The sequence below is a fragment of the Scaptodrosophila lebanonensis genome, unplaced genomic scaffold (assembly GCF_003285725.1).
Source record: "Scaptodrosophila lebanonensis strain 11010-0011.00,11010-0021.00 unplaced genomic scaffold, SlebRS2 tig00000089-arrow-pilon, whole genome shotgun sequence".
In the NCBI taxonomy this organism is placed as follows: domain Eukaryota; kingdom Metazoa; phylum Arthropoda; class Insecta; order Diptera; family Drosophilidae; genus Scaptodrosophila; species Scaptodrosophila lebanonensis.
Window position 1 is genome coordinate 264,967 of NW_022060565.1, and position 13,259 is coordinate 278,225.

The following is a 13,259-nucleotide window of genomic DNA, read 5'->3' on the forward strand; positions in this document are numbered from 1 at the left end:
AAATAATTAAAACTTTTTATGATTTCGTGCTAACTGCGATTTTTTCTCAATTTAAAATGAATTCTGACTGCAACAACAAGCGACTAAAACTCGCAATACCGACTACAGCTAGCAACAACAGCAAAAACAGCAACAACATCCACAACGACAATAGGAGCAGCAAATAGCCTTCGTTCACCTGCAGCTGCCGCCTTTGGACATGTGCGAAAGTTGGTCTACAAACCCCTTTCACTTCCTTCTTGCTTCCTCTCGCTGGCAACCTAATTCGCCACCATGCGACTACCCATACACTTCGGTTATATACGAGTTCACACAATGTATATACGAACAAGTATACAAGTATATGAAGGTGTGCACACACATACATACATACATTCGACCAACTAAATAGTTCCTCTAGGCTATATGCCACTATTGACCCAGTTCGATGTTTTGGTTTATACTTTAACCATATAGGTACATAAATATTACTATACCTTGCTAAAAAAAAAAAAAAAAAAAAAACTAACAGATGATAAGAGATCAATAGATCAACAGCTGAGATGATGTGTCTCTTAGTCTTAAAACAATATATTTATAATATAAAGAGCAGTCGAGATAAATTCGATTTCCTCACTTACTAGATTGCCGCGGCAAATCGTCAAAGGCCGTCATATAGTTCTGTCCGGCCATTTCAAGGACACAAACTAGCATTTTCGAATTGACCTTTTTTAAATTTAGTAATGAATTACTCGTATAGCCTCTATTAAATCAATTTTTTCGGTATATGCAAAGACTGTTATCGAAAAAGGTGTGTCTTGAAATGTTTTCTATTTTCAATTAAATTTCCAATTTATATACAATATCTTTTTTGCCACTTGTAGTATTTAATTTTAAATAACAAATTAATGTAATTGTCAAAGTTGATCATAAAATTTCAATTACGAGAGTTGTGGAAAGACGCTAATGGCGGTAGGGCTTATGGAAATCTGAATACCACGTTTGGTTATTGTAGCTCTCATACTTTCCGAGATGCTTGCGTTCATACAGACAGACGGACGCATGAGAGCTATATTGACTCGTTTTATTTTACTGGTCAAGAATATACAGTGGAAACTCCCTTTTTCTAAAACATTCTGGGTAGCAAACGAATCGCTATAGTGGGGTCACTACATTTTATTAATTATGGGATTCGGATTTTATTTTAATCTAGCAGTCTATAATACTCGTACATAACTACGAAGCTTAATACTGTTTAAGTATGATCTTAGAAGAGTAGTGTTCGGACAGTTTTATATGTTATATAGTAATAATCTTGCCCCGATCAGTAACCTAGCACATATTCAAACTCTTATTCCTTATTATTGCTTCAGAGTTCCAGTTCCAAGTTACTTAACCATCGAATAAAATTAATAAAGTATCCATTTATACTAGCTTCATTTTAATGTATAGTAGAATCAGCTGAGATAAAATTTAATTAATTAATTAAAAATGCTGATTGCACTAGTTATATCAGACTAAAATAGATCTAGCTCTGTTTATGGAAAACGCAAAAGTCTACCTATAAATACCAAATGCCAATTACTGACCCATTTCAATTTTTCTTTGATTAGCTATTGCCCGCTGTGTGCATATATATATATATGTGTGTGTGTGTTGTTTTTTTTTTTTTTTTTTTTTGTATACATACACATGTGTATGGAAGTAACTTGCCTTTTTTTTTGGCCCCGTTTATAACTTTCGTGCTGTTTTTGATTAGCAGCAATTTTGATAATCGAGGCGCGTTTTGCCTGTTGTGGCTCTCCTTACCTGTAGCTCTTGGCTTCCAATTATTCCTATATTTGTTTTTGTGTGCCAATTCCAATTGATTTATTGATTATGCTTGCATGTGTATGTTTGTGTGCCCTTTCAAAACCAAAATTCTTGCAATTAAACACACCGCACGAACAGTTTTCATTCAGTTTTTTGTTTTCTATGTATTTTCCCCAGCATTTGTTCCTCATTTTTGCCCATCGCCCACGGCACGTTGCGTGCGCTATAAATAAAGGCGAAACTAAATCGAAATAAATACACCTAAAATCAAATCGAAATCAAACTATAGCCAACGCACAAGCTTACAGACAGACCAAGCACCAGCAATTTAATGATAAAAATAAGCAAATGACGCGGCGACTTTTCTCTTCTCATTTCAAAGCCAATAAAATTAGCAATAACAATGCCGATGACAACAATATTGCACAACGCGACCACTGTGCAAGATTTCTATATAGACAATATACACACTATATATATACAGATATATATTTACTTTATATATATATATATATATATATATATATATATGTATATATATATATGGTAGATATATATGTCGCCGATTGCTGCCGATCGTTTAGCTGCTGCCTGTCAGTGAATGTTTTATAGCGCCCATTAGCCAGAGCGGCTAAACATCTATAAGTTATCCCCAAAGCTCAGCGGATCAGTCCAAATCATTGGTAAGCTGTGCTAGGGGCACTTGGTTGATACATTTCACCGAGTTCAGAATCATAAATCAAATTCTAAAAATCTATATATATTATATAAATATGTAACCATTTTCTCTTAAGATAACTTTATAAGCAAACAAGATAAGATTTTGTCATAGTTGATTTCTTTCAGCATCGATAGTTCCTAGTTCACCGATTTTGAAGAGACTTAAGAATATTATGAGGCACTATTTAAAACTATTAAATACTAGGCATCTTTAGGATATCATTATAAATAATAAAAAAAAAGAATTCTACCAAGAGTGGTTTTTACACCGAGCGGTCCAATGACAGCCATATTAAAAAAATGCAGCTATAGTATATGGTTTATTCTAGACTTTCTCTGCATATACATAGATATTAAACGTTCTCGGTATCTACACGGACAGTTCTCCAGCGATTCATCCCGCCATGCTGATTAAATATGTATCTACGAGTATAAATAAATTAAAATCAATAACATTTTCGAAATACCTACTTTTGCAGAAAAACAAACAAAACAACAAAATTTGTCAAAATTGCCAATTTTCTAACAGCGGCACAAATATCATCGTCTGCACTAAATATTTCCATTCATTCAGTTACCAAGATTTCCAATTTTCGTAGAACAGCACACATATCACTTCTGGACTTCACTGGACTTCGTCCATTCATCCAGCTACCAGTTATGTGTCTCAGGCGTTCGGGCTTAAATATTTATTTCAACTCTTGCAATTTAATTTCTTGCAAATAGGTATTATTGGATGGTGGAAGCAGATGACTTACCACTGACAATACCTGGCATGCTCTAGTGGTCGGTGTTGAAACGTCCACGGGGAACCGATCACCAGCCGAACAACCGGGTTATGTGTTATACTCGTGTTTATATGAGCAGATAAGTATCTTTGTGCTTGTGGGTGGGGAGGGGGCTCGGGCTTGGGCGAGAGGTGTCTATGGCACAGTTTTAAAAAGTGACAAATACTTACGCACACATAAACACAGCCACAATGGCGGCAGCAACAAGAACAAGAACTACAGCAACGACAACGACAACAACAAAAAGCAAAAATTGGCAAACGAAATCAAACAAATTGAAAACGGGGCGACAAACGAACGGATGGGCAGCGATCAGGGCAACTAAATAGCCGTCCGCTTTGTTGCTGTTGTCGTTGTCATTGTTGTTGGTGCTATAACCATTTTATAGACAACACGCACGCAGACAAAAAGACACACAGACAGGGAGACAGACGCGCAGTAAATCGTGGCCGATATTTATAGGAGTTGAAGGACACAGCGGCCCATGGCCCATTATCTAACATTTTGTTATAATGGTACGAGTATAGTTGTGGTTGTTGCTTTTTTTGTTCCCTGCGCGTGTCTATTGATAAGCAGCGCAGCTCAACTCAGCTCAGCGCCGCTCAAAATGGAACTGAAAATTGTCATAAAAAAAAAAAAGAAAAAGAACAGAATTCGAGGAAAAGCAAGCAGAGACATGTACTATACATTGCAAATTGAAAGCAATAGAAAGAGCATAAAGAAGACAAGCTAAAACGAGGAAGTAAACGGAAAATTTACAACTTGAATGACCTTGCCCTGCGATACCCAAGAGGTTCGCTCATTGTGCTGGGCACACACCTCAAAAGAAAAGGAAAACCTGCGAGAAAAGAACACCATTTTTAATTCTATACCAATTTATTTGGGTATATTTCAAGATTAATAGAAACTTGCATAAAGTATGTGTGTGTGTAAATGTGAAAAATACACCCATTTCCCATTCATTGCAAATTCATCCGCTTAAAGATTATATAATTGGGAAAAGCAGTGCATCAGTTATTTATATAGATTTTCAAGATAGCTTGTACTTTAACAATATTTAAATGGGTTTTATTTTACATTCACTCAACATGTACTTAAAGTTTTGTTAACAGCGCTATACGAATTTATTTGGGTATATTGTAAGAATAATAGAAACTTGCGTAAAGTATGTGTGTAAATGTGAAAAATGCACCCATTTCCCATTCATTGCAAATTCATCCGTTTAAAGATTATATAATTGGGAAAAGCAGTGCATCAGTTATTTACATATTTACAATATTTAAATGGGTTTTATTTTACATTCACTCAACATATACTGAAAATTTTGCTAACAGCGCTATACGAATTTATTTGGGTATATTGTAAGAATAATAGAAACTTGCGTAAAGTATGTGTGTAAATGTGAAAAATACACCCATTTCCCATTCGTTGCAAATTCATCCGTTTAAAGATTATATAATTGGGAAAAGCAGTGCATCAGTTATTTATATAGATTTTCAAGATAGCTTGTACTTTAACAATATTTAAATGGGTTTTATTTTACATTCACTCAACATGTACTTAAAGTTTTGTTAACAGCGCTATACGAATTTATTTGGGTATATTGTAAGAATAATAGAAACTTGCGTAAAGTATGTGTGTAAATGTGAAAAATGCACCCATTTCCCATTCATTGCAAATTCACCCGTTTAAAGATTATATAATTGGGAAAAGCAGTGCATCAGTTATTTACATATTTACAATATTTAAATGGGTTTTATTTTACATTCACTCAACATATACTGAAAATTTTGTTAACAGTGCTATACGAATTTATTTGGGTATATTGTAAGAATAATAGAAACTTGCGTAAAGTATGTGTGTAAATGTGAAAAATGCACCCATTTCCCATTCATTGCAAATTCATCCGTTTAAAGATTATATAATTGGGAAAAGCAGTGCATCAGTTATTTACATATTTACAATATTTAAATGGGCTCTATTTTATAATCACTCAACATATACTGAAAATTTTGTTAACAGCGCTATGCGAATTTATTTGTGTGTAAGTATGAAAAATACACCCATTTCCCATTCATTGCAAATTCATCCGCTTAAAGATTATATAATTGGGAAAAGCAGTGCATCAGTTATTTACATATTTACAATATTTAAATGGGCTCTATTTTATAATCACTCAACATATACTGAAAATTTTGTTAACAGTGCTATACGAATTTATTTGGGTATATTGTAAGAATAATAGAAACTTGCGTAAAGTATGTGTGTAAATGTGCAAAATACACCCATTTCCCATTTGTTGCAAATTCATCCGTTTAAGTATTATATAATTTGGACTACAGGAAAAACAGTGCATCAGTTCTCTACATAGGTTTTCAAGATGCCATATACTTAATCTATATTTTTATGCGTTTTATTTTATAATCTCTCAACATGTTCTTCAAATTTGCCCAACAATGCCATTAATCGACTATGAAGGCATTTTCATCGGCCCTCTTCTTTGTTTAATAATAAGCGCACTCGACCATAACTCTGTTTGCTTTAAGATTTATAAAAATGTATACACACAAGTATAGTATTCCTTTACACTGCAAACTTCAGGTCAATTGGGCATGTCTAGTTGTACATTCATTTTACACAAACGTACCCATACAAACATATGTATGGGTATATAGTATATTCCCAGTATGCGGAACGTGCAGGTATTGGTGAAGAGGACGTTATTTGTGTATGCAACTAAATATAAAAAATGCAACACGCTGTGGCTCGAATGCTTTGGTCAATTTATTTTGCGGCTTTCCAGCTGTGGCGAGTCTGCATATTTAAGATCCCAATGCTGCAGTTGTGTGATATGCGAGGGTGTGTTTGGGCATGTATAGTATATATACTTGTATGTATGTATGTGTATACTTGTATTTATTTGCGTCACATGCATGCGAGTATGAAAACGTCATAAATGAAATATCAGTCACGGGTACAGGCCCTGTGACAGTGACAGTGACTGTGGCAGCGATAACGGCAATATTGAAGTGGCCTGTTAACGGGAGAAAATCAAATTAAAACATGTGCAAATGAAATGAAATGAAAATATTTTCATTGAATCAACACAACAAAACCAAAAGCCAATTGCAGTGTGACTTTGTGGCAATGTGGCAAACCTGGCTAAAATTAATTGAAATGTGGGTGTGAATGTGGCCGAGGGCTTTTGATTGAAACTGTTAACCCACATGAAGTAGCTTGCGAAATTCTAAATGCAGTGCACAATTAAATGAACGTTTCATTAGAGCAATAGTCCTTGAGATCATATTGAATATTCACAAATGAAGTTTGTGGTAAAACAACAACCCCACTAAGGTGATGCTCTTACCTCAAATTGAGCTGCTACGACCTAACACCTAAATATACACAACTATACAGACGAAAATGTTAAATGGCTCTTAAATATGTCACATATTTAAAATCACATGTGTAAGGAAGCAGTTTAGATGTTTAGATGGAAAAAGGTATCATAATATGCTGTCTTGTGATTTGAAAGTTGTTCTCAAATCAAAATCATCAAAAGCTATGTCTCAAAGATAATTGATAACCTCCTCAATATATTTGTATTATATTTTATTTGAGCAGAAAAATTATTTTAATTGAATTAAACGATTCATGTTTTAATGAATCACTTATTAAGGCTTCTAAATGACAAACCAAAGTGTTACGTACTTATATGAAAGCTTAAACTTTATTGCCGGGAAGACAAGGCCACCCACAACCTATCATTTTAATATAGCTAAGTCGTTTTAACATATATATAATTACTCTTTCTCAGCCATAGAAAGCAAGAGACTGACGAATTGGAAATACATGAGCTCTAACGTTAAAGAAGGAGCATGAAATCTCCCAGATATAATGATAAATTTCCCCACATCCAAACAACTCTAATTGATAAATGGGTTTAGTTAGTACCCGTACTCATTTTTTATCAATTACGTACATGGCATTAGATTAATAGATAAATTAATAATAGTTTAGGCAATAAGTTCTATGTGCTTAATGCATAACACAACAATCTCTGCGCAACTTTGTACCCAAAAGTCTAAACGCCAAATGTATGTAAAAGACAGTAGGATACATATCTGTATATTAGCTGTCACAAAACAGATCAATGTAAAAAGTAACTCTTAGTAGGATACCTTTTTATAAAGATACATATATTGTGAAGCTTTGTATAATTTCATGTGATATTTTATTTTATTTATTTTTTTATTTTTATTTGTTTTTTTTTTTATTTTTATCCACTTTTTTTTTATCGACAAACAATATGCTGATGTTCCATCAAAATCGGCTTGATATATCATGTAGCAATGATTGGTACAAAAAAGTTTATTTAAGTTGATAAGCCGGAGCGGGGAAAAAGTGTAGGTAAAGGGTATCCAAGAGTTGGTCTGTACAAAAACTTTTAAAACCGTTGAAATAGTGAAATTGAAAATGCACGCATTAGTAACGGACAATGCTTTTATATTTCAATCTTATAACATTACACCTCTTTTAGTCCCAGTATCATTTCCCTTGTCCCCTATCCGCCCCATTCGCCCCATTTGCAATTTCCGTCCAACATTTCGTATGCGTGTTGTGCTGGCCATACAAAGAAATTTTCCCATTCGTGCTCTTGCAGCTGGGCCCCGCACGCTTTATGACAAATAAATTAGCTGTTATAGTCTCATTTTACAGCATATTTCGAGCAAAAATAGCCAAAATGGTGGCCACATGAGCAACAGCAACCGTGGCTGCGACAGCAGCAGAGGCAGACTATTTTATTGATAAAAAAGCGCAGCAGCGCATGCAAAAAGCAAGCGTAAAAATAGCTGGCGAGCAGCATGCGAAATGCAACATCAACATGGCAGTTGAAACGCACGCAAAAACAACAACATGCTATAAACACAAATAGAAGCAACAAAGCTGCCATAAAATTAAAAATAAAACTTACATAAATTTAGAAGCAAATGCAGAAGCAGTGACGGCAGCTGCTCTTCTTTTCTTTTCTGTTTTGTTTGCCCTCCACAAAAGGCTATTATGGATTTGTCACGAGACGTTGTAAGAGCGTCGTAAAGCCCATGTTGTGGGCACAAAAAATCATTCACAGCTTATGGCCAGCATATCGATCCAACTGCCTATTTCTTATGCATACATCCATACATAAATGCCAAATAATATTATAATTTTAAAAAGGTTTACCTTAAAATCCAACTGTTTTTCCAAAAAATCCATAATTTTGTTGATATAATAAAGTTTGGGAAATTAATTACAAATATTAATAAAATAATTTTAATAAAAACAAAGCATTTAAGCCCTATACAGTAATACAACACACTATTTTTAATTTCGCCACTGCGTAGATTGTCTAATTGTCGTTGTTGTTGTTGTTGTTGTTGTCGTTGTTGTTGTCATTTGTCCCAAAACGTATTTTATTTTTGGACAAAGTGTGTAAATCACAGCAGCCGAGGCAAAAACAGCAACAAACTGCACAAAATATTTGCATTTTCCAATGCTTCAACGGAAAAATAACAAGAGTCGAGCGGACCCAACCCTATATACCTCCCACCCACCCACTCACCTACCCACTTTTTAATGCATTTGTATTATTAAACTAATTAAATGAAAAGAATAAAATAAAAAGCATATAGGCCGTACATGGAGACATATTTTTCAATATAAATAGCATTCACATCGCGATTGCGTCTATGTGTCTATTTGTGTCTAAGTATGTGTCCAATAGAGTTGGCAAAATGTTTTACCATCAATATTTGAAACAATAGAGAAGTATTGTCTTCTGCTTAATCCTCTAACAAATAAGTTACTTTCAAAGAAATAAATATATTGGTAGAAGAAAATTAAGACTCTTCCAAATGATCTCATAAAATACATAATAACAATATAAACATAATCGGTTGTCAGGAAACACATTTATTGCTTAAGCTTTGGTTACAATTAACCTACCACAAATGTATATTTACGTAAACAGTTCCAAGAATTACGATAGTTTTTAGGACTTTGGGGAATTTGAACACAAAGTTGGGTGATTCTAGCTTTTAAGATAATTCGAGATATTTGCGTTCATACATACCAAGAAATGTATATACATACAGACGAAGATAGCTATATCGGTTTGTCTTGTCATACTGATCAAGAATATATACTAAGCTATAACAACTGCAAGCCGAGAAAAGTGTTACGTATACGTCATGTTGCCCAATTCAATTGCGCTTTGCTATCTGAAGCCTTAGGTAACTTATATTTAAGTATTGAATTAATAAAATGTAGTTAATAAACAGTCTTTAAATATGAATGAGTTTTAAAATGACACTTTTCAATTGTGTACATTATCTAATTTGATTTGGCTTCAGAATGTGAGCAGTAATATTGACATGGACTGACTTGTGGGCTCTGATGAATAAAAGGGTGAATAACAAAGGTTAATTTTCTTTATTTCAAGTAAATTATAATTTTCTGTACAACCGCATATGGCAGGTTTTACTGTCAGACAAGTTAATAATTTGCACACAAATTTCTCCCACTATTCAAGTGGGCCACACATGTAAATCTTAATCGGATCTTCTGTAGCAAAGCTATTGCTTTTTGATGCATGAGTATGTAATAGAATTAAGCAACACACAATTTCTCATTTCAAATTTGTGTTCAAATGATTAAGTTTAATTGTTTCTATTACTAAGCACCTAGCCATTAATAGAAATAAAAGTTACTATTAAGTATTTCACTTCTAATGCTGACAATGTTTTAAATGTAAAATATTCATTCGTCGCGATACGAAACTCCGATGTCTATTCAAGGAAGCATTATTCAAAAAAAATGTCTACACCCATTCAAGAAATTTCGATTGTCATAAGAAACATCTCAACGGGACTTATTAACTGCATATACAAGTATGTTTGTGTTTTTTGTTATTTTTTTTATTAATACCATATATGTTACATATGAGCTAGATATCCCATTATATATTGAACATTTCATCAGCTGGTAATAGCCAAGGAGTTAATAAGTGTAGAGCCAGCATGACATTTGAAAGATATGGCTTCTGGAAGGATACTGCTTCAAAACTGGTTTTTCAAGGAAGTAATTCCGAGAGTTTGTGGCCCACACATGAGCCATTAATAAATATAAATCACACACACATGCACGCCCAACTAATTAACTGTGTAGACTAATCGCGCATACAGAGCTGCTGTGGCAGTTGCCTGCTGGAATGCGTCAAGAAAGGGGCAACAATCGCTGGTGCGTTACTTAGTTCATATATTTTGTATAAGCAAGTGTGGAAATGCGTACGCAGAGGAAATGCCGTCCGCCTGTCTGTCTTTGTCCTTGCCAGGAACAGAGCAACAGTAACAGAAGCAACCCCACTCCCCTCAACAGATGTTATTAGAGAGGCAGCAACAACAACAGCAACAATCCAGTAATAAGCAAACATAAAAAAGCAACAGTAGGAGGCACTTTTGCGCCACGCTTCAAATGAAGTGCGTGGGTTAGCTCTGAGCTGCTGATGATGCTCAAAAATTCCAAGCACATACACACAATAAGCAGTTGAGCAGATGGAGTTGCCGCAGAAACAGCAGGGACAGCAGGACAGCGGGACAGCAGGAAAGCAGGACAGCAGGACAACAGGAAGAGCAAAAGAAGCAACGGCGGCAACAGAAACAACAAACACAACGGCGACTCTGGTGTGCCATAAACCCCGCTCCTCAGTTTTTCTTTTCATTTTCAGGTTTCCAGTTGCACTGGGAAAATTAAATACAGCAATTTTCAAAACGAATGATACACAGCACGCGCAAACGGACAGGCAACAAACTACATACATATATATATACTTATATACAGTGGAAATCAGTTACAAAACAAAGTATACGAGTAATTATGTGAGTAATATTTTTGTTAGCCATTAACCAAGACTTATTGTCGCTTTTCATCGCCGGTTCTTAAGAGCAATATAGTACACCTAATTCTGTTTTTACACGGTTTTCAATTAACACGATTTGAAAATTAAAAATTGTATATATGGTTGCACGACTTTATTCCATTTAGCACGATTCAAATAACATACTGTTTTTTTACACGACTTTTTCTGAAACAAATGTACCGTTTAAATTCAGAATTAGGTGTAGTTTTAAATAGAAATAGAAAAAAAAGTTATACTGCCTTCTTTTCAGATTGTCTTTTATGTCTTCTTATGGCACCTAGCATTGACCAGAGATTTTTGTGTACTATACCTATTTTGGAAAAAGATAAAGCTGCGAATTTTAGAGACTTACATATGAAGAGTTGGGCTGATGATGATGCGATGCAGTGCGCTGCAGAATCTTTTTATGTTATTTTTAGCAGCTATGACCCAAATCTGCAGCCCATACTTCCAACAGGGCGCAATTATTTGGTTATAAATAGCCATTCTTTATTTTTTTGTGCCAACTAACTTGGCAGCCGGTAAAGATTACGAGTTCGCTAAACGCAAGAGTCCCAACTACTTGGTCATGATATGTGGGGGAACTGTACTCTATTAAGAAAGATTGCCGGGGGCATACATTTAAGCATACAAGTAGATAGAAGTACGTGCTAGTGTCACTTTTTGCAAATTTAAATATGATTCGCCTGAATACATAATACATAGCTTCGCATATTTGCAATTGTACAGATATACTTGTAAAGGAGCAGCAAACGAAAAGAAAAAAAGCATTCTATATATTCTCAGCATTTGTACATAAATATATAGGTCACGTCCACCTGCGCATTTATTCACCAAGATGTTTGTATATAGCATCCACAGAAAAATGTATCATACCTAAATAAGTGGTACACTCCATAAAAAACTTCCTGCCACAAAGTGATAACAAATTTTGACAATTTCAAAAAAATAATTGATAGTTAATTCCAAAAGCAAAAGTGTTTAGAAATTTGTAGCCATTATTAACATTAGCCACAATTTTCAAGTAATCTTTCTGCTAAAATTTTAGTTTTGTTTCCAAAGCCACTGTAACACTGGCTGGAAATTGATGAATTCATCAATAATTATTCATATGAGTCACAATTTTCACCCTATTTCGGGTTGAAATTTATAAAACTTCTTCACCCTTACAGCCAAAGTAATCTTTCTGCTGAAATGTTAGTTGTTTCCAATGGCTTGGGCTGGGCATTGATGAACTATGCACTAGAGCCGCAATTTTTACCCAATTTTGGGTTAAAACTTACGAAGTCTCATCACCTTTAGTGCCAAAGAAATCTATCTGTTGAAACGTTAGTTCTGTTTCGAGTGGTTTGGGCTGGAGGTTAATGAATGAATCAATGAATCAGCCAGTCAGGACAGAAACAAAACATTAAGTCATAGATAGACGCTTTTAAAGATTCATATATAGATATAGACAACGTCACAAGTGCTTTGTGCACTATTGTAATATTTTAAATTAAAGAATTTATTTGAACTATTTTAATTTGTGCTAAGGAAAAAATTTGGAAGATGTGTTATTTTGTATAACAACCTTTTTTAATCTGAAAAAATATTTTGTGTTCATTTATATATTCAGATAATGGTCGCTTTTGTGCAGCTTGAAAGGGGAATAATGATTTAGCTAATCATAAGAAATATATAGTTTCTCTTGTGACAAGGAAAAATTATTTTAAAGCAATGATTGAAAAGGAAAGAAATATTATTTTCTTTTATTGCAAAAGTTGATTTAAGAATTTATATTAGACAGTATTTACTGTATACATGCATATACATATAGATCTGTGTGTGTACATAGTTGTAGTTGTATATAGGGAAAATGTGCGCTGTGTGGAAAAAAGTTAGAAATCGGCGACCTTTGGGGCAGCGTAAGGGACAACAAATATTTGACACTCGCTGTTACTTTTGCTGCTGCGGCTGTTGTGTTTGTTGTTGTTGCTATTGCTGCTATATGTGGCAGTATTTAG